Genomic DNA, 18,559 nt, shown 5'->3' on the forward strand with positions numbered 1-18,559 from the left:
TGTACCGACGTGAGTACACCTAAGTGAGGGTGTGTCTGTTTTCAGCGGAGGTGTGTTTCATGTTGATTTGCTGGTAGCTATGACGTCATAGATATGTGTGTGTGGCACGTTATATCTGAACAGATTGTGCCCTTAGTCGGCATATTCATTGTAAATTTTACACGTATATGTGAGACTTTGTTTTTCACAACATATTAGAGGTTGATTAAGAGTTTCCGAGTGCCAAGAGAATAAGATAACAATGCCTTATATTGCAAGATCTGTAAGTAACAGCATTTAGGATGTTTTGTTCATATTGATTTTATTTCTTCCTTAGAGTTTGATACTGTGCTCTGAAAAATACGTTGCAACTAATATTTCCTACATGTATCATTTCACATTCAGAGGTAGATAGTTAAAAATTTCTAGACTTAGAGCAAGCTGTGTAATTCTAAAAGTCCGAGTTTGATTCTATATTTTCGGTAAAAAATGCAAACTTGCTGCAAATTCTTACCCCTAATGTTGGAGCATGAATTTTTAGTGTTATAATACTGAAGTGTCCATGTTTGATAACGTTTCCAGTAATAACAAGGATATATAAGATAAACAGATCAATGTTATTGTTTAAGAAGCCTAATAGATGTTTTCTTCTGTACAGTTGTTTCATGTCCTGTGTTAATGAAAAAAACCTGTTAGTTTAGTTCAGTAAAAAATAAACGGAAAATTAAAACGGGTAAAAGCAATACTTGCATTAATGGAGTAAATATGCAGTCTTGAGTTTTAAACTCGTAATTTAAAACATTTATATTTATTAATATTTTTATTTCATAAGATACTAGTATTTCTAAAGCGTTCGTGGTACAATTCTAAGTACAAAATTATGTGTACAGACGTTATGTTTCTTTAAGTGCTTAATTACCTTTGTATTTATACATGTTCACTTAGTGTTTGTGCATTTCTTTGTTAAACTAGGTAACATTACCACTAGCATTTTTCTCTCAACTCGAAGTTGTATTTATAGGTCTGCAAGAAGTTAGGGAACCACCTAAAGAATATTTACCTATTAAGCAAATGTCGTTAGTTCAGTTTTTAAGTATTCGCCTGAATTGTTTCAAAATTTTTCATTACCATAGAAATTGATATTATCTGAGTTAATACACATTTCGAGAACAAGTACATTCTGGAAAACATGGCGTTTCTGGTGCCACATGCTGTCCACGCTGCATAAAGCTATACATTTATCGATTCGTTGTATTGGTCTTACTATTGGCTGAAGCAGACGCACCTCTGAAGAAAAAAACTGGTTTGTTGTACGTGTACATCAAGCCTCCAGGATTCTCTCTTTTTATTGGTTGAAGACTCATTTCTCAGTTGCTTTGGCCAGACGCCAAATAATATTTTTTAACCTATCCTTGAAGGAAATTGAGAGTGACTTTCGTTTTCTATGAGCAAACAACTTTAGATACTTAAAAAAAACGTATACATTTTATCCTGAATTAAATTAGACCTTCGGTTGCACATCAAACCTCGCTCACGAAGCTTGTGAAGAAGGTAATCCAGAATAAGTACTGGATTAATATTTTCAGTTATGTATGTTACGTACACAACTTTCATTTCGTTTCTCTCTTATTGGAAGCTTGAAATTCTTCTATCACGTGACAGAAAGTTTACAATTTTAATTTGTGTGTGTATGTATATATATATGTATATTTGTACACGTACACATATAATAACTTGTAAAAATAAAACTTTTTTATTACTGCAGTGAAAATTTAGACTAGGAAAATAATAAATATCAATCGTTATAGCTGACTAAAAACTTCCTATTATTTCAAGTAACACTGGTAACATAACATTTTTGTATATTTTAATATACTTAACGGAATACACGTATGTTACAAGCATTTAGTCCACTTATTTATGTAACAGTACATCTTCGCCATCTCTAACTTAACCTTTGATCCGGTTGAAACAAAACAAACAACAAAAAATATCGTAGATAACTTCGTGACTGGTGGACCCAAGAAATGCTGACCAGTAAATGTGTTTTTCCTGTTCAAAATTTCAGAACGCGTAATATATCATATTACACTCGTGTTTTTTATTTTTTTTTTACAATTTTGTGTTAAGCTGGGTAACGTCACCACTAGCATTTTTTCAAGTCGAAATTTCATTAATAGGTCTGTAATAGGTGTGTATTAACAAAATCTAAACAACCTTTAAAATTCATTTCTCCAGGGTATAACAGGCCACCTGGCGTTTGCTATTGTTGCAGCAGCATTAGGATCAGCATTTCAACATGGCTACAATACAGGTGTTGTGAACGCTCCTCAGGAAGTAAGTAACTATCCCAGTGATCTAAAAATAATATCTACAACACTTGTTCGTAATAAGAATTAACCGTATGGTTCGTCGTATGTCTTCCCTATCGACAAGTGATAAAAATAATTAATACTATTCACATAAAACATAGATTATCTCTTCTATCAAATTACACGTGTGAATTTTAATTATCGCTTCCTTTTTATTCCTTTTTTTAATTTTACAACGTGAGTATTCAATATATTTTCAGAACAAGAATATTTAGATAAGAAAATGAATAACTGCATAACTTATTCTCTTTGCGAGAACGTTTATCCTATTAACACCAATGTGGTAAAATGATTAAGATTTTGTATACAACTAGTTAAAGTAATCAAACTTTAATTGTGAACTTTTCTATATAGAATAGAAAAACCACATTAGCGTGTTAATTCACTGCTGAAAACATCCTATAAACACGAAGACAAGCTCATCACTGATGTAACGTGCTGTATGTGGCAAAACCTTTGATCCCCACCCCCCACGACGCTATAAGTTTCAATACTTCATGATGACAAGAAACCCACTTGAAGTAAAAATGTATTCGTAGGACGGCTGATATAGGTATTAAAACTTTAATTAAAATAACCTAAATATGACCTAAGATGGTTGAAACGTTGCTCTGTTCTTTATTTTAAAATTTTAATATCCATACCAGCCATCTTATCAATACAGTTTCAATACTTGTGGGCAGAGCATCGACGTCCCACTGTGTAGCTTGTAATTAAAACAACCAAACTATTACAAAACCTCAAAGCCTTAATTACTGCTGTAATCTGATGGAGTGACAATATTCCTTTTTATTAATTTTCAAAATGTTCGAGGAGGCAGCGAAGTTTCAATCACTGCTATAAATTGCTAGACAAAGAAGAAAATCTAAATATTGTTTGTTCATTCAAAGTGGGTGGTTATTCCATGTGTTTTTTTCAAAGAGATCCCCACCACTATACCTAAAACATAATCACACACACATAACCCTATTAAAATATATGCATAAGAAATAAACAGCATTGCACTCATCAAAAACAACAGAGTCTGTGTAATAGAGGTATTGGTGGAGGGGGTAGATCCCTGTTTGCTTCCCTTGTACACGCCCATATTTAGAAGAAAAGGTATTGCGGTACTTTTAACATGCAACATGTCGTGATAGATTATCAGTACCTATTTGTGTTAACATAGAAAAGAAATGCATTTTAGGTAATACATTTTATATATATTTATATTATTTTCTATGTATGAGGATATTAATTTATAAAAAAGTAACAATGTTGTTTCAAAAAACAAATGAAATAATATGTTAGTGATTAATCGAGGTTGTTGTTAAGTCAGTCAGTGTTTAGTGATATAAGTCGTGTAATAAAAACAAATATTTTATTGGATATCTCCCAGAAACACGTTTCATTAAAATTGTGTCACGGTGAGCAGGTCAGTTACATGTAACCAAGAGCATAGCTTAACTACAAAGCTAACAATAATTACCTTTAACTTAATCAGCTTTCATAGAAAACAGTAATAAAAGGCTGTAGCATGTGTCGATTTAAAAGAAGTTAGCATGATGAACTGAACTAATTAAATACTGTTTACATTACGTTAAGAAATAATGCAGAATAAAGGAAAATTAAACGGATTATGAAATAAAGATCCGATAACCTGGGAACGCCAGTAAGCTTTGAAAAAGGTGAACTATTTGTTGTTTCTTTTAATTTCGAGCAAAGCTACGCGAAGGCTATCTGCGCTAGCCGTCCCTAATATAGCAGTGTAAGACAAGAGGTAAGGCAGCTAGTCATCACCACTCACCGCCGACTCTTGGGTTACTCTTTTACCAAAGAATAGTGGGATTGGCCATTATAATGCCCCCACGACTGAAAGGGCGAGCATGTTTGGTGTGACGGGGATTCAAACCCGCAACCCTCAGATTACTAGTCGAACGCCTAAACCCACCTGGCCATGCCGGGCCTAAAGGTGAACTAACACGATTCGTATAAAGCTTACAACGGGCGTGCCAACCTATTACAATACACGATCTACTTATAAAGATATAACATACTATATTCATAAATTTAAACATAGATAGATATGTAGGCATTTTAGTTGTGGAAAAACGAGAAGGTCGGCATGGCCAGTAAAGTAGCAACAAAAGATGCTCCCCACACAAAAGTAAATTGAGCCCTTACATTTATTCCCCTTGTCGACAAATTTGTCAAGCCTTGGCAACCCCTTTTGACTCCGTAGGTGTGGCCTAGTAATAGGGAACCTAGAGCGTGAATTTGAGAGTTCGTGATGCGCAAATCGTTGTTCTATGGATGCGCCAAGAAAGTAACGGTTAAACCTCTATTTGTCCAAGAGCTGGCTGTGGGTGATGTTGACAAGCTGCTTTATTTTAATACAATCACTTCAGAATTACGAATAACTAGGTGTGGTTAACAAAATAAAAGAGGGAAGTCTCAATTGTCGCTGTATATGTTTTCTTATAGCAAAGCCAAATCGGGCTATCTGCTGTCTCCACCGGAGGGAATCAAACCCCTGATTTTAACATTGTAATTTTAAAGACTTACCGCTGCCTCACCGGGAAACAATAGCAGTGGTACTTGAAATTATTTTAGACAGGATTATTGTAAATTAATCTATGAGATCTTTTGTTGTTTTTTTTTTTTTTCTTAGCTATATTTTTGTGTACGTGCCCAACCTCCCAGTGGCACAGGAATACTCCTGCTAAGTCACAAGCTAGAAACCGAGTTTCGATACCTGTGGTGGGCAGAGTAGGGATAGATCATTGTGTAGCTTTGTGCTTAATTACAAACAAAACCAGGTTCCACGTGTACACCAGATTCAATTTTATTACTTATCAAGGTCTCTACAAGCCGGCCTGGCATGGCCAAGTGCGTAAGGCGTGCGACTCGTAATTCGAGGGTCGCGGGTTCGCGCCCGAGTCGCGCTAAACATGCTCGCCCTCCCAGCCGTGGGGGCGTATAATGTGACGGTCAATCCCACTATTCGTTGGTAAAAGAGTAGCCCAAGAGTTGGCGGTGGGTGGTGATGACTAGCTGCCTTCCCTCTACTCTTACACTGCTAAATTAGGGACGGCTAGCACAGATAGCCCTCGAGCAGCTTTGTGCGAAATTCCAAAAACAAACAAACAAACAAACTCTACAAGCCTACCCTAGAACTGCAATTCTATTACGCAGGATTAGAATGAATTAATCTTTGAGACCTTGATCATGGTTAAATGCATCATATATTAAGGATTTAACCTCCTAAGCTCAAAACTGTAATTAGATCTCAAATCGATAAATAGGTTACGGAGCTATGAGCTTGAGGTTTGTACTTGAAAACAAGAACAAAAAGTCAGAGCCGTTCTGTACGATAACCGCGGCTAAAAGCAAGAAAATGTTTTTTTTTTTTATTAAATCATATCCAAAAAGACAAGTTTCTAACACAGTTTTTGCTTTTGAATTTTGCGCAAAATTACTAGAGAGCTATTTGCGCCAGCCGTCCGTAATTTAGCAGTGTAAGACTAGAGGGAATGCAACTGATCATCACCACCCATCGCCAACTCTTGGGCTACTCTTTTACCAACGAATAGTGGGATTGATCGTAATATTACAACGCTCACACGGCTGAAAGGGTGAGCATGTTTGGTGCGACGGGGATCTGCCACAGATTACACATTAAAAATATGTTGCTCAAAATAGTTACAAAGCACTTGTTAAAACTCAGAAACTTTTTGATAGATAAAACTTATGATTTTCAATTATTTAAAAATAATTGATGAAGAAAATGTTAATTAAATTCTGATTTGTTTTGCCGCCGATTCAAGAGGCATTATTTCATTTACATCAGGTAGTGGTATCCAAGAATCCTACAAATAATCGTGGTTATTTAATAAAAACATTAGTAGATGTACTGCAAAAACTTCAACAGAGTGTCTTTTATTTAAGTTTATTTGTTATTGGTTAACTAGAATAAAATTTTTGTATTTTCAGCTTGTAATGGACTTTATTAACATCACATATTTTGAACGTTTTGATGAAGTGGCTGGAAAGCAAACGGTCACCATGATTTTCTCCATCATGGTTTCCATCTTCTGCATAGGTGGAATGGTGGGGGCTTTAGGAACCGCATATGTTTCTGAAAAGTTTGGACGGAAAGGAGGGTTACTGTTGAACAACATTTTCGTCTTCATTGCCGGAGCCCTAATGGGATTCTCTAAAATGGCTCGATCATATGAAATGCTTATAATGGGCCGGTTTTTCATCGGTCTGAATTCAGGTTCGTAAAAAAATAAAATAAAAATATTAGTCTCGTGTTTCTGTATTTTCCTTTATAATTTTCGACAAAGACATTTTGTAGAGTGAAAAAAGATCGTTATGTAACTGATTGTCAAGTCAAAGACGTTACTTTCATTCAAACCCCGTAAATAAGCATCACCGTGACAGATAGTTGCCTAGTAATTGGCAAATAAAAGTTTACAAATGCAAGCTAACACACCCGTTCGGTTGAACGCACGAAGAAGGCATAGAATAGAGGCCTGCTGGTGATGATATATGGGGCCAGTTCCAAATAACGACCCCTTTGTAATCCTCCAGGGTGCTTTCGAACTTTGAACAAATCTACAGAATAGTGTAGGGAACAAATAAGTATCCCAGGAATGATAGGTCCAAACACTGGACCACCACTGTCACTCCTCATGTCATAGTAGAGTTCAGAATAGCACTAGATACCAATGTCCCATGTATAGTAAGGGTGCATGCTAAGTTTAAGGTTGGTCAAAAACTGTAGATGTTAAAGGCGGACAAATAGACCCAACTTTTTAAAAATATGTACGTGTGTGTATCACTTGTCTGAGTACCATGCAACAGAGATCACAATCAAGGATAGAACTCAGGAGCCCAGCGAAGACTAGATGATACTGTTTTTAAGGGTCTTTATAAACGTTTGCGGGCTACCCAAAAATCGTAGTTAGGATGGGCCATGTTTTCATCGGTTATAATTAAAATTTATAAAAAAAATGTTAGGTTTATAATGACTATGTATTATTTGGTTTGTTTAATATGTATCACTCTGAACTTTTAATATCATTAAATAATTAAAAAATTAATGGCATTTACAAAATAATTAGATGTTTCAAAAATATGCGATCACTGTAATACCTATGTACTTGTTATTACAATCCAAGAATGCTAAACACACGCTCTTCTTTTATTTAGGGTTAAATGCAGGCTTAGTTCCCATGTATTTGACCGAGGTTTCACCCATTCACCTGCGAGGGGCTGTAGGAACCATTTACCAATTAGTAATTACAATTACTATCTTAATCTCCCAGATTCTGGGCCTGCCACAAGTCTTAGGAACGGAAGAACACTGGCCGTATGTTTTTGGTAAGTTAGAAATTAAATTCACATTTAGAGAGAGTAGGAAAAAATGTTAGAAAATGTCTTCTTTGATTTGTTATAATCAGAAACTTGTACATGTGTTTGAAATAAAGACGAGTTTATTTCATAATCTACTGAGAGCTTTTAAGTATCATAGAATGCAAGTATCCGCAATTTTAGAACCCCTTGGTTTGGTTCAACTAGCGCCATCTAATAATACCAATTTTTATAAATTGAAATGAAAATTCTAAAACAAGTGATGGAAAAGCATTCTTTACAAGTGAATCTCAGTTGTTAAACTTTTATAAACAAATCAGTAATAAACTAGTAAACAATTATGTAGTCTTAAATGACTTACTTATTGTTTGTAAAATAATACTGCAGACGTTTCTCGACACAACTTTTTTAATTAAATAGGGTGCAGTTAACAAGGCCAGATCGAAACAGACTCTCAACATGTGATACATTTATAGTTATAGCTTGAGTTCCTCTAACTAGTGTGAGACTCTGGGCTTCAGCCCGGTAAGCCCATACCTTAATCTGGGTTTGTCAGTTAGTATTACATAAACGCTGATTATTTAGCTGTGTAATTCACTTTCCTTTTTGTTTTCTTAGCTGTGTAGTTCTTTATAAAAGTATATTTAAAGTTAACGATATTTTTTCAGGCGTAACAATCATCCCAGCAATTTTATGTTGGCTGTAATGCCATTGTGTCCAGAATCTCCAAGGTACATCTTAATCTTTCAAGGTAAAGAGGTAGCTGCTCAGAAAGGTGAGTTATTGGTCATGTTCATTATATCAGTAGTTCTGAATCATAACCATAGACAATACATTTATAACAGCACAATTAGTTCATAATGAACAGTAGCTTTATTTAGTTTAGAAGTAGATGAGAGCGTTATTAATTATTATATTTAATATTTAATGTTCAGCAGGATCATGTTTTTTTATGGTTTCTAAGATTATCGCATTAATATTTTTTATGTGAACATAATAGTTTGTTGAAAATTACAGCGTAAAGTAACATTTATACAAGCGTACACTGTAGTACCATTGAAAACACATTTTGATATATTCGCCCCAAACATTAACAATTATTTGTTTTGTTTAATCTGAGAGGGGCCTGGCATGGCCAAGCGTGTTAAGGCGTGCGACTCGTAATTTGAGGGTCGCGGGTTCGCATCCCCGTCGCGCCAAACATGCTCGCCCTTTCAGCCGTGGGGGCGTTATAATGTGACGGTCAATCCCACTATTCGTTGGTAAAAGAGTAGCTCAAGAGTTGGCGGTGGGTGGTGATGACTAGCTGCCTTCCCTCTAGTCTTACACTGCTAAATTAGGGACGGCTAGCACAGATAGCCCTCTAGTTGCTTTGTGCGAAATATCAAAACAAACAAAGCTAGAGATTTTTCTAGTCTGTATTTATTTCATCTTATCAATATATTTTATGGATGACTGTATATTATGTTTTCTTTAATATTATAAAAAGTGTAAACTTTCAGTGGCTTTAGAATATATTGTAAACAGATATTATTTAAGTTCTTTCTTACGAAAACTACCACAGGTACAGAAATAAATATAATTATCCATTAGTCATTCTAAAGTGTTTTGCTTGGTAAAATATTTTTAAGTAAATATAAGATAAAGTAATAAGTGAACTTTTCCACAATATAATATGCATAAATTTGTTCACCTGTAAGTGTTTACCTACTTTGGTGGTGCTTTGCAAATCATCATAAAAACAGTTTAATGTCTTACCTTTTAGCTTTGACTTGGTTCAGAGGTACAATTGAAGTCCATGATGAAATGGATGAAATGCGGTCAGAGTATGAAGCTACGAAAATGGTACCAAAGGTATGACTGGACAACCAGTTTTACTTATTTATTAAAATTTTGATTTGTATTTATTTAATTTTTCCTTATCTGAAACATAATATTTATGAATATAATTTACCATTTGAACATATTTAGAAAATCCTGCTGATTCAACTGTTTTAGGTAACTTTTAGTGAAAAGAGATTGGAAAAACTGATATACAACAGTCAGTCAGATTTATCATGTAATTTATACGTTTTATCACTACAGTTGTGTTAATAAGAAAACAACCTTTAAAAAAGATATATATTAGTAATTACTTAAAAACTTGGTGAATAATGATGGTAACATTTAACAGAATTCATTATTAAATAATGACATTTTGTTTTAACTATTGGAGGAAAAAGATTAATTGTTGAGACTAATTTCAAATGACCTAAACTCACAAAAATGTAAATTTATTATTAATGAAAGGTTATATTAAAAATGAAAAATTGTTTCCCTTGATATAATTGTAAAAAAACACCCATAAAAACTACAATGCACGGAATGTGAAATCACAAATTTGTATGTACTTCAGAATGGACCAATAAACCTTCGTGCCAAATTTGATGAAGATTCATCTACAGGGGGCAAAGTAGTGGTGAAAAACACCCACAAAACTCAAACTTTTATTCAGCATCTCTCTGTGTACCCTTTGAACCTCCATACCAAATTTAGTGAGGATACATCTACAGAAGACAAAGTAGTGGTAAAAAAGAAAAAATGGCTATAAAGCCACAAAACTCAAAATCTGCATGTATCTGCCCATGGACTCAATGAACCTTCATACCAAATTTGGTGAAGATCCATCTACAGAGAATGAAGTTGTGAAATAAAATTTAAAAAATGTCCATAAAAAAACTGCAAAACTAAATATTTTTATGTACTCCTTCCTGGCTGGACTTAATAAACCTCCATACCATCTGCACCCTGTGAAGTAGCTACATGGACATACAATAGACAGTGCTATTATATTTAGTGAAATATGTTCTAATATTTAGCTACTTGCATTATACATGTATGATTGAATATTATAAAGTATTCTGTTGTAATGTATTTAGATTCATTTAATATAAATGTCTTCATGACATTTTAGAAATTGAAACTGATCTCTGCTCAAACAAATGCTAAGATTTTACCACTTAACTGCATATCTTTTTAAAATATATGCAACCAACATCACCTCTGCTGTTAATATGTCAAAACATGACAAAATTTAATCTTCTTATATTTCAACACTTTGTGGCACTTCCAAAAATTAAAAAGCAACTTATCTGTATGTTTCAAAAGTGTTTCTTAAGTTCAGTCTTCAGGAACATGTCTTTTCCTTAAAAGTCAATCCCAAAAGATATCATTTATTTTGCATTGGAATCATATCAAACTTACAATTTAGGAATATTTCTCAGGTAACTCTTCAGGAAATGTGGACCAACCACATCTTGCGCACTCCACTCATCATCTCAATTGTGGTAATGTTATCACAGCAGCTTTCTGGAATCAATGCTGTAAGTGTGAAGTACATTTCATTTTAAATAGACTGAAAAGTATAACCTTTCAATCAATAGACATGGTAAAAAATATATATATATTAAGTAAAAAAAAATGCTTACTGATCTTGTTCTTTACTGTTTCACAGCCCATAAAAGAAACTGTAAAGCATTTGATGGTTTCAGAAGAATGTTGTATTTATATTGGTCTTCAAACAAAAAATTATACTTAAGTTATTATATTAGTTTTATAATCTCTATGTGAGTACTTGCATTTAGAAGGAAAATGTTTATCAAAGGATGTGTTTTGTATGAATTTTACCTTTATTATTTTTTATTTGAGTCATAATATTTGTTAGTGATTCACTATAATTTCAATGAAAATGCTATAGTAGCTTATGAAACTCAATCACTGGAGATTTGGAGAAACTGATAAACATGAATTATCACATTAAATTTTAGGCCATATTTTTCTCAACCGAAATCTTCGAAACTGCTGGACTGAACAAAGAAACTGCTCTGTATGCCACACTGGGTATGGGCAGTATCAATGTCCTGATGACAGTTGTTTCTTTAGTCTTGGTAGAAAGAGCAGGACGACGTACACTACATCTTGTAGGTCTTGGGGGTATGGGGATTATTACTCTCTTACTTACTCTGTGCATGTGTTTAAAGGTGGGTACTAAAACAGCTACTTTTATTTCATAAAGTATTAACACTTAGTTTGATAAATTAAAACTTTATATATTGTTAAAAAAACAAATATTGTAACATGTAAATAGCAGTTTACATTAAATTGTTTGGTTATGGATATTATAGATTAGTTATACATTTAGTTTTATAATGTTTGTATATCATAATTATAACACAACAACATTATTAAAGAAATAAAATGTATTTTGTGAATAAAGATGTGAATTATGTATGTGTTGATTAATTTTGTTATATATTACAAATTTTGAACTAAAAGTATTTTTTTCTGATTTTCTTTGGTTTTTTTTTTGCATGTGATCAGATAACTTTATGAAATGTAAATCAAGTTAACATATAAATTTTGTTGTCAGATTGCTTGTAAGTAATCTTTGATTAAAATTATTAACAATGTATTGTAACTAGTGCAACTCTATGTATTTCAGACAGTAGTACCATGGCTATCATACCTTAGTATTGGATGTGTGATAGGATTCGTTGTGATGTTTGCTACTGGACCAGGTTAGAATTTCTTTTGGTGTATTGAACTATCCATATAATAAATCACAAGTTAATTGCTTAGTGTTATCCTTTTAATATACTTGTTGTAAGGAAGTACAATTAATTAATAGATTTAATTACAATAAACATAAATTTCTGACAAAAGACACAATAAAATGTATAATGAAATAAAATAAAAAAACAAATCACAACTTGAGTAAGACTTGTTGTGTTTTAACAGTTACCATAGTAACATAGAAAATTAAGTTAAATATAATTTGTGGCTACAAGTGAAAATGTGTTTAATTAGAAGTGTAAGCTACTTTGCCAAAATCATATTATAATAATGTTTTTATCCTTTAATATTTCTAACGTATAAAAAAAGCTACTAATGGTAAACATTTTGCAAACAATGTTTCTTTTCCATAAAATTACACTTGAGGTTGAGTGCTTTGGCTCTTTGAGAAATCGAATCATGAAACCAAATTTCAAACTTATGTTAAAATTGTTATGTCATATAAACTAGTATAAGCCAAAGATATAGTACCTTAGTATCAAATTGATTATAAAGTACAAAGAATGGCTCAAGTTCTATTTTTTGGATATGTTGTCCATTATTCATCAAGATTAAATATGTACATTTAAATATTTAGGATCCCAAGTGTTTTATTATTATTATTTTACAATCATTGTATGTAAAATACAAATGTTTCTTTTTCACATACTGTCTTTCTTTGATGTCATTATGCTAATGGTCAGTTTATATATGTAAAAACGGCTGGTTTTACATATACATTTCTCTACAAGTGGGTTTTCTCATCATCACTAATGGTTAGTTTAGTTCATATATTACATAAATATTTGTTCCCTTTGATTCTGAACAATCTGATTATTTTCTGTTTATAATATTTGTAATATAATACTTTGTGATTATCCCCTTAGTTTAGGTTAATGTTTTATTCAATCCCCACGTTAAGTACTTCTGTTAGTAATACATATCTGTCATCAACTTAACAAACGATCTTTCACTGCTTTACAACAGGTTCAATCCCTTGGTTTTTTGGTTAGTGAACTCTTTGGTCAAGGAGCACGTGGTATGGCCACCAGCATAGCAGTAGCAGTCAACTGGAGTGCTAACTTTGTTGTGGGATTAGGTTTTCTGCCTTTAGCTGTAAGCAGTCATTCTATACTTATAAAGATAACAACTGAAGCTATTAATTAGTCATTAGATGTATAGTTTTCTTAGCACTTTATTCTTCACATAAGCAAAATAACTGCTTGTATGCTAGCTATGTTTTACAAAAATAACACTTGTGCATTTAATAATCAATAGTGATAGATTACACTTTGCATGTCTGTTTTTAATGTTTTTGACATATGTATAATATGTGTCACATTCAAGTCCAAAAGTGACATCTCAATGGTTTGTAATGCTTCTAAGCAGCTTTTATTTGCATACAATTTATTTAGTAAATATCAAGACATTTGTAATGCAGAAGAACACTTTTACAGAGGTTTTCTAAACTACAGAAACGTTCTGAATTTTTTAAATTAATTTTAAAGGTTTTCTGTTTTTCATAGTGATTATTTGAGGTTCTAACCTTTATTTTTTTTCTTTTTATCTTGTAGAATGTTCTGAAAGATTACACGTTCCTGGTCTTTACAGTTCTATTAGCTTTCTTCTGGATTTTTACTTATAAAAAAGTTCCTGAAACCAAAAACAAAACAGTTGAAGAGATTACTTCCATTTTTAGACAGAGAATGTATCAATGATACAATTTCAGATTTAAATGTTGAATGCAGTGCATGACAAATATGTATGAAAGAATTTTGGTACACAACACTTTAGCTAACTCACTTAGATCTTACAGCACATCAAAAATAAGTGACATTTAAATCTTGTCATTATATACAGAAGCTACATATCCTTGCATCTGTGTCTGAACTGGGCAATAAATTGGCAAGCAAACAGTATCCTGTATATTTGAATCTTGATGTAACTTCCTTCTCTCTCTTTCGTTTTTGTTGTAATCTAATTTGTCTCTCTAAACCAGTAGTTGAGCCTTACATTACATTACAAATGAGTTCTCTAGCAGTTGAGCTAAAGTTAATCCATTAGAAATTGCTAATAATGCAAATCTTTTTAAGCAAGTTGAATTATTACAACAAATCATTACCAAAATTAAAAACAAATGAAAACATCCAACCTTTTTTATTATTAAGCAAATTTAGGAAAATTTTAACAATGAAGATACAATGCTTAAAAAAAAAATTTCCAGTATGTAACAAGTTGACTGAATGTGTCTTCAATTATCTTATCACTTTTAAAGATTTAATAATTTATCTTAGTGAAAAGCACTTGGCTGTTTTTACATCACAATGACGTCTTTTAGATGTTAAGTGACTTACAATAGTAACATTAAAAATACAATTATTTACTTTAATGAAATTTTTTTGTTCTTTTCAAAAGTTAAGTATTTTTGATGTATTTGTGTATTATTTCAGTGCATGTGACAGAGCACTTACTATAAACATGTCTTAGTCATTCCATACTAGACTGGCACTTAGCTTTATTTTTAACTATACTAACCTATTCACAAGACATGGGTGCTATATTATTTTCATGATGCATCTTGAAGAAAATTATAATGAATAATGACACCCTCTACCATTAGTTGGTGTAAATAATCATAAATGTTTATTAATCATGTCATGATGTCAGAAAACACAGATATTCTATAAACACAAGAACAATATATATAAACAACAAATTGCCAATTCCTGTAAATAATAAATGTTTATTAATCATGTCATGATGCCAGAAAATACACGGATATTCTATAAACACAAGAACAATATATATATAAACAACAAATTGCCTATTCCTGACTAATATAGTCGTCCAAAGATCAAAGTTTCTCTTCCAACAGTGTGTGTGTCAAAATGGCCTCTTTTTAACATATAATTGCTCTAATGAAGTCATGTATATTTAAAATTATTTGATCGTTCTGTAGTTTAAACTATTATACATAGTTTGACAGGTACCCATCCAAATCATTTGTATCATCACCAGACTGCTTTGATAAATATTAACCACACTTTGATATGAGATGTGCAAGTATCACAACAGTCATGCATTATGTAGCACCTAGACCTTCGTGTTCAACTTTCTCAAGAAATTTATGAAACAATAATTAATATAATATATTTTGGCTGAAGAATATATTGACATATTTTATTGTTCTGTGCTCTGAAACATTAATCTGTGTATTTTAGTATTAATTATATTTACAAAGTTATTAAATTAGTATGTGGTATGGGTGATGAAACAATTCATGCCAAATTTCATATACAACAATTTTAAATGTGATTTGTGAGATTATATATTTAGTAGTATCGTGAACTTGATGTTACATCACATTATATTAGTGACGCAGAAAAGAATCATGCAACCTAAGTCTTTAGCAGTGTCACTGTGATGCTTTACTATTACTAAATGTAATGTTCCAAATGTTCACCAGTTAAGGCATTCTGCATGCAAATATATATACATAAGTTTTAAAAAGGTGATTATAATAATTAGTGTTTGCCCTGTTAGACATAGATGTAAAAATATTGAATAATATTAGCATAGTGAACAAATTCTTGCATTTTTGAGAAAATAAAACCATTAAGTTGTAGCACTGTGGTTTATGGTATAAGATTTCATAACAATGAAGCTGAGGAAAGATGTTTGTTTTTATACTGAAGATGCATTTAAGATTAATGAGAACTAGCAGCACTTTGTAAAAATCATAAGTACACAAATACATTATGTACTATTTACATATACTTGCATAAAAGCTACACACAACTTTTCCAGTTCTGTATAAAAATACATTTATTTTTAACTTCTTATATGCAGTGCAAGTAATGAAGTGTTTAGCTGTGAAATAGGCAGCAAATTAGATGGAATTTGATTTTTTTTTTAAATTTAGTTTTTGTTTTCTTGTGTTGGTTTTAACAAATTGATTCTGTTGAGTGAGTGATTTTGAAGTGGGGAAACTATTGTTATGCATTTAGTTTCTCTGTTCTTACCTTCCTTAGTGATCGAGTTAGGAAAATACTATATCAAAGTTTACAAAAATAAATGAAAGGATGTTTTTTTTAATCACAGTGTGTTTTATTTAAGTTCCAACACACATACATATATGTATATATAAAACAAACTTGCACAAATGGTTTTTAAAACTTAATTTTGATAGAAGTCTGTATAATCAGCTAATTCAACATAAAGAAAAGCTATGGTAAATAAACTGTTGCTGCTGGTTTGTATACTCACTAGAATTAACATGCTTAGTTTTTGTGTGATACATATTATGTATGCATATATGACTAATTTTATAAGCATGCAAATTATGGTGGTCTTATCACTTTCAAGGACCTAAGTTAGCTCATGTTTGTGGATACTCACAAACACACAAGAAAACTATTATTTTTAATTTTCTTTCAGTTTAAATTAAATAAAATTTAGATTTTTCCATATGTTACTTACAATTTCATTAGAGAATGAAGCAAAGACAAAAATTATACAAGTTTAAAAAACATTATTACCCCTTAACATTAGGAACATAACATTACAAAATATAATTATCTAAAAACAATTTTGTTAAAAAATAATAAAACATTGCATGGAAATAAAAATATTTTATTTTGTTTGAATAAAAGAGTCAAAATAGGTAAAAACAAAATGTCACAACCAGACTTTTTTAATATTTTACTCCATTTATCAGAATTATGTAAGTTACTTTAGTAAAAATTATTTTCATTTTATTAATAAAAAAAAAAAAATGCAGAGGCTCTTGGTATCAAAATCAGTACTTCTGAAATTTGTAAAAGTATTACAAAAATTTGTAATACAGTTTTTACATATTTACTAAAATTTAAACAGTTCATTATTATTTAATTAAATTACTCAAATGTTTAATATTCTTTAAGTAAACTTTTAAAATTCAGAATATCTAACAAACTTGCTAATTGTGCTTAGAATGTTTTATTTTACAGAAATTAAAGCCAGGAACAAAAAATATTAAAATCAAAACATTTACATAAGGCTACTACTCTTAGACTTGCTTTTCTTTTCATAATTATAATTAGTAAATAAAACTAATTATTTACATTCAATTAAAAAACAACAACAATGGCAATACAGGCATTGTGTGCCCTACAACACTGCATGATAAAGTTTACTGCATGAAGCAGGGTTTATGATTTTTAAAACTAGAAACACAGTTGCTTGCATCAGTTCAGAATTTAATCGGTTCTCACAATATGCTTACAAAAAAACTACCATAACAACCATTAATTCTAAGAAAATTCAAAACCAAACTTGTTTAATAAATTAACTATACAACATCTAAAAACAACTCATCCCAAAGGCTAATCACCCTGTTAGAAAAATGAAACTGTCTTAATTCAAATTATGATAACCCACATGCAATATCTTGCATTTATTATAATTAAAACCCATCTGTCATTTATTTCCCTTTCTCACTAAATGATCTAAATCCTTTTGTAAAGCAGTAGCATCCTCTTCAGAGCCAATAACAATCAAAACCTTGATATCATCAGCAAATATAAGTAATTTACTGGCTATTATTCATCTGTGTAATTTATGTAAATAAAAAAGAGCAATGGTCTAAGACTGAGCCCTGAGATGTACCACTTGCAACATCAATCCAGTTTAACTGAACTCCATTTATGACACCCTCTGCTTTCTTCCATCAAGCTACCCTTCTATCCTATATGGTAGCTTAACCCCACACTTACAAAGAAAAAATTTTACAAGCCTTTTATGTGGCACCTTGTAAAATTAGAATCCATATACATCAAATCTGCATAAGCAGTAACTATTTCAAAGAATATCAACAGATTTGTAAGGCAAGATTTTCCCATATTGAAACCATGTTGACCTTTCAATAAAGTTCTAAACTTTGTTACATGACTTTGCAAAGCATTTTTTAACATACTTTCTAAAACCTTTTTGACAACTGATGTAAGAGTAATGGGTCTATAATTACTGGAACAGTTTTTATCACCTCCATTGAAAAGAGGAGTTACATTAGCTAACTTCTAATCATCTAGTACCTGCCTGCTATTCAAGGACTGATAAAAACAGTAATAAGTGGTTCATATATCCATTCAATCATTAACCATCTTCAAGACCCTTGAGGAAGTAATATCTGATCCACAAGCCTTTTTTAAACTTTCCAATTATTTCTTAACCAGCTCAGAATTAATGCAGCCATCTTGTTTAATCTCATTTCCATTTATCAA

The 18,559-nt window shown here is 31.7% G+C and overlaps 1 pseudogene across 1 annotated transcript in view; it reads left to right on the forward strand.

The window, feature by feature from the left end:
* Positions 1 to 16,394, forward strand: part of LOC143252754 (solute carrier family 2, facilitated glucose transporter member 1-like) — a 30,648-nt pseudogene extending 14,254 nt beyond the window's left edge. The window contains exons 2-11 of the transcript XR_013029125.1: positions 2,218 to 2,316; positions 6,324 to 6,609; positions 7,548 to 7,718; positions 8,378 to 8,484; positions 9,475 to 9,563; positions 10,973 to 11,071; positions 11,516 to 11,728; positions 12,190 to 12,265; positions 13,287 to 13,415; positions 13,874 to 16,394. The product of XR_013029125.1 is annotated as a solute carrier family 2, facilitated glucose transporter member 1-like (transcript). The remainder of the gene's footprint in view (positions 1 to 2,217; positions 2,317 to 6,323; positions 6,610 to 7,547; positions 7,719 to 8,377; positions 8,485 to 9,474; positions 9,564 to 10,972; positions 11,072 to 11,515; positions 11,729 to 12,189; positions 12,266 to 13,286; positions 13,416 to 13,873) is intronic.
* The last annotated feature ends 2,165 nt before the right edge of the window (positions 16,395 to 18,559 follow it).

This window comes from Tachypleus tridentatus, chromosome 1 (genome assembly GCF_004210375.1).
Source record: "Tachypleus tridentatus isolate NWPU-2018 chromosome 1, ASM421037v1, whole genome shotgun sequence".
NCBI lineage: Eukaryota > Metazoa > Arthropoda > Merostomata > Xiphosura > Limulidae > Tachypleus > Tachypleus tridentatus.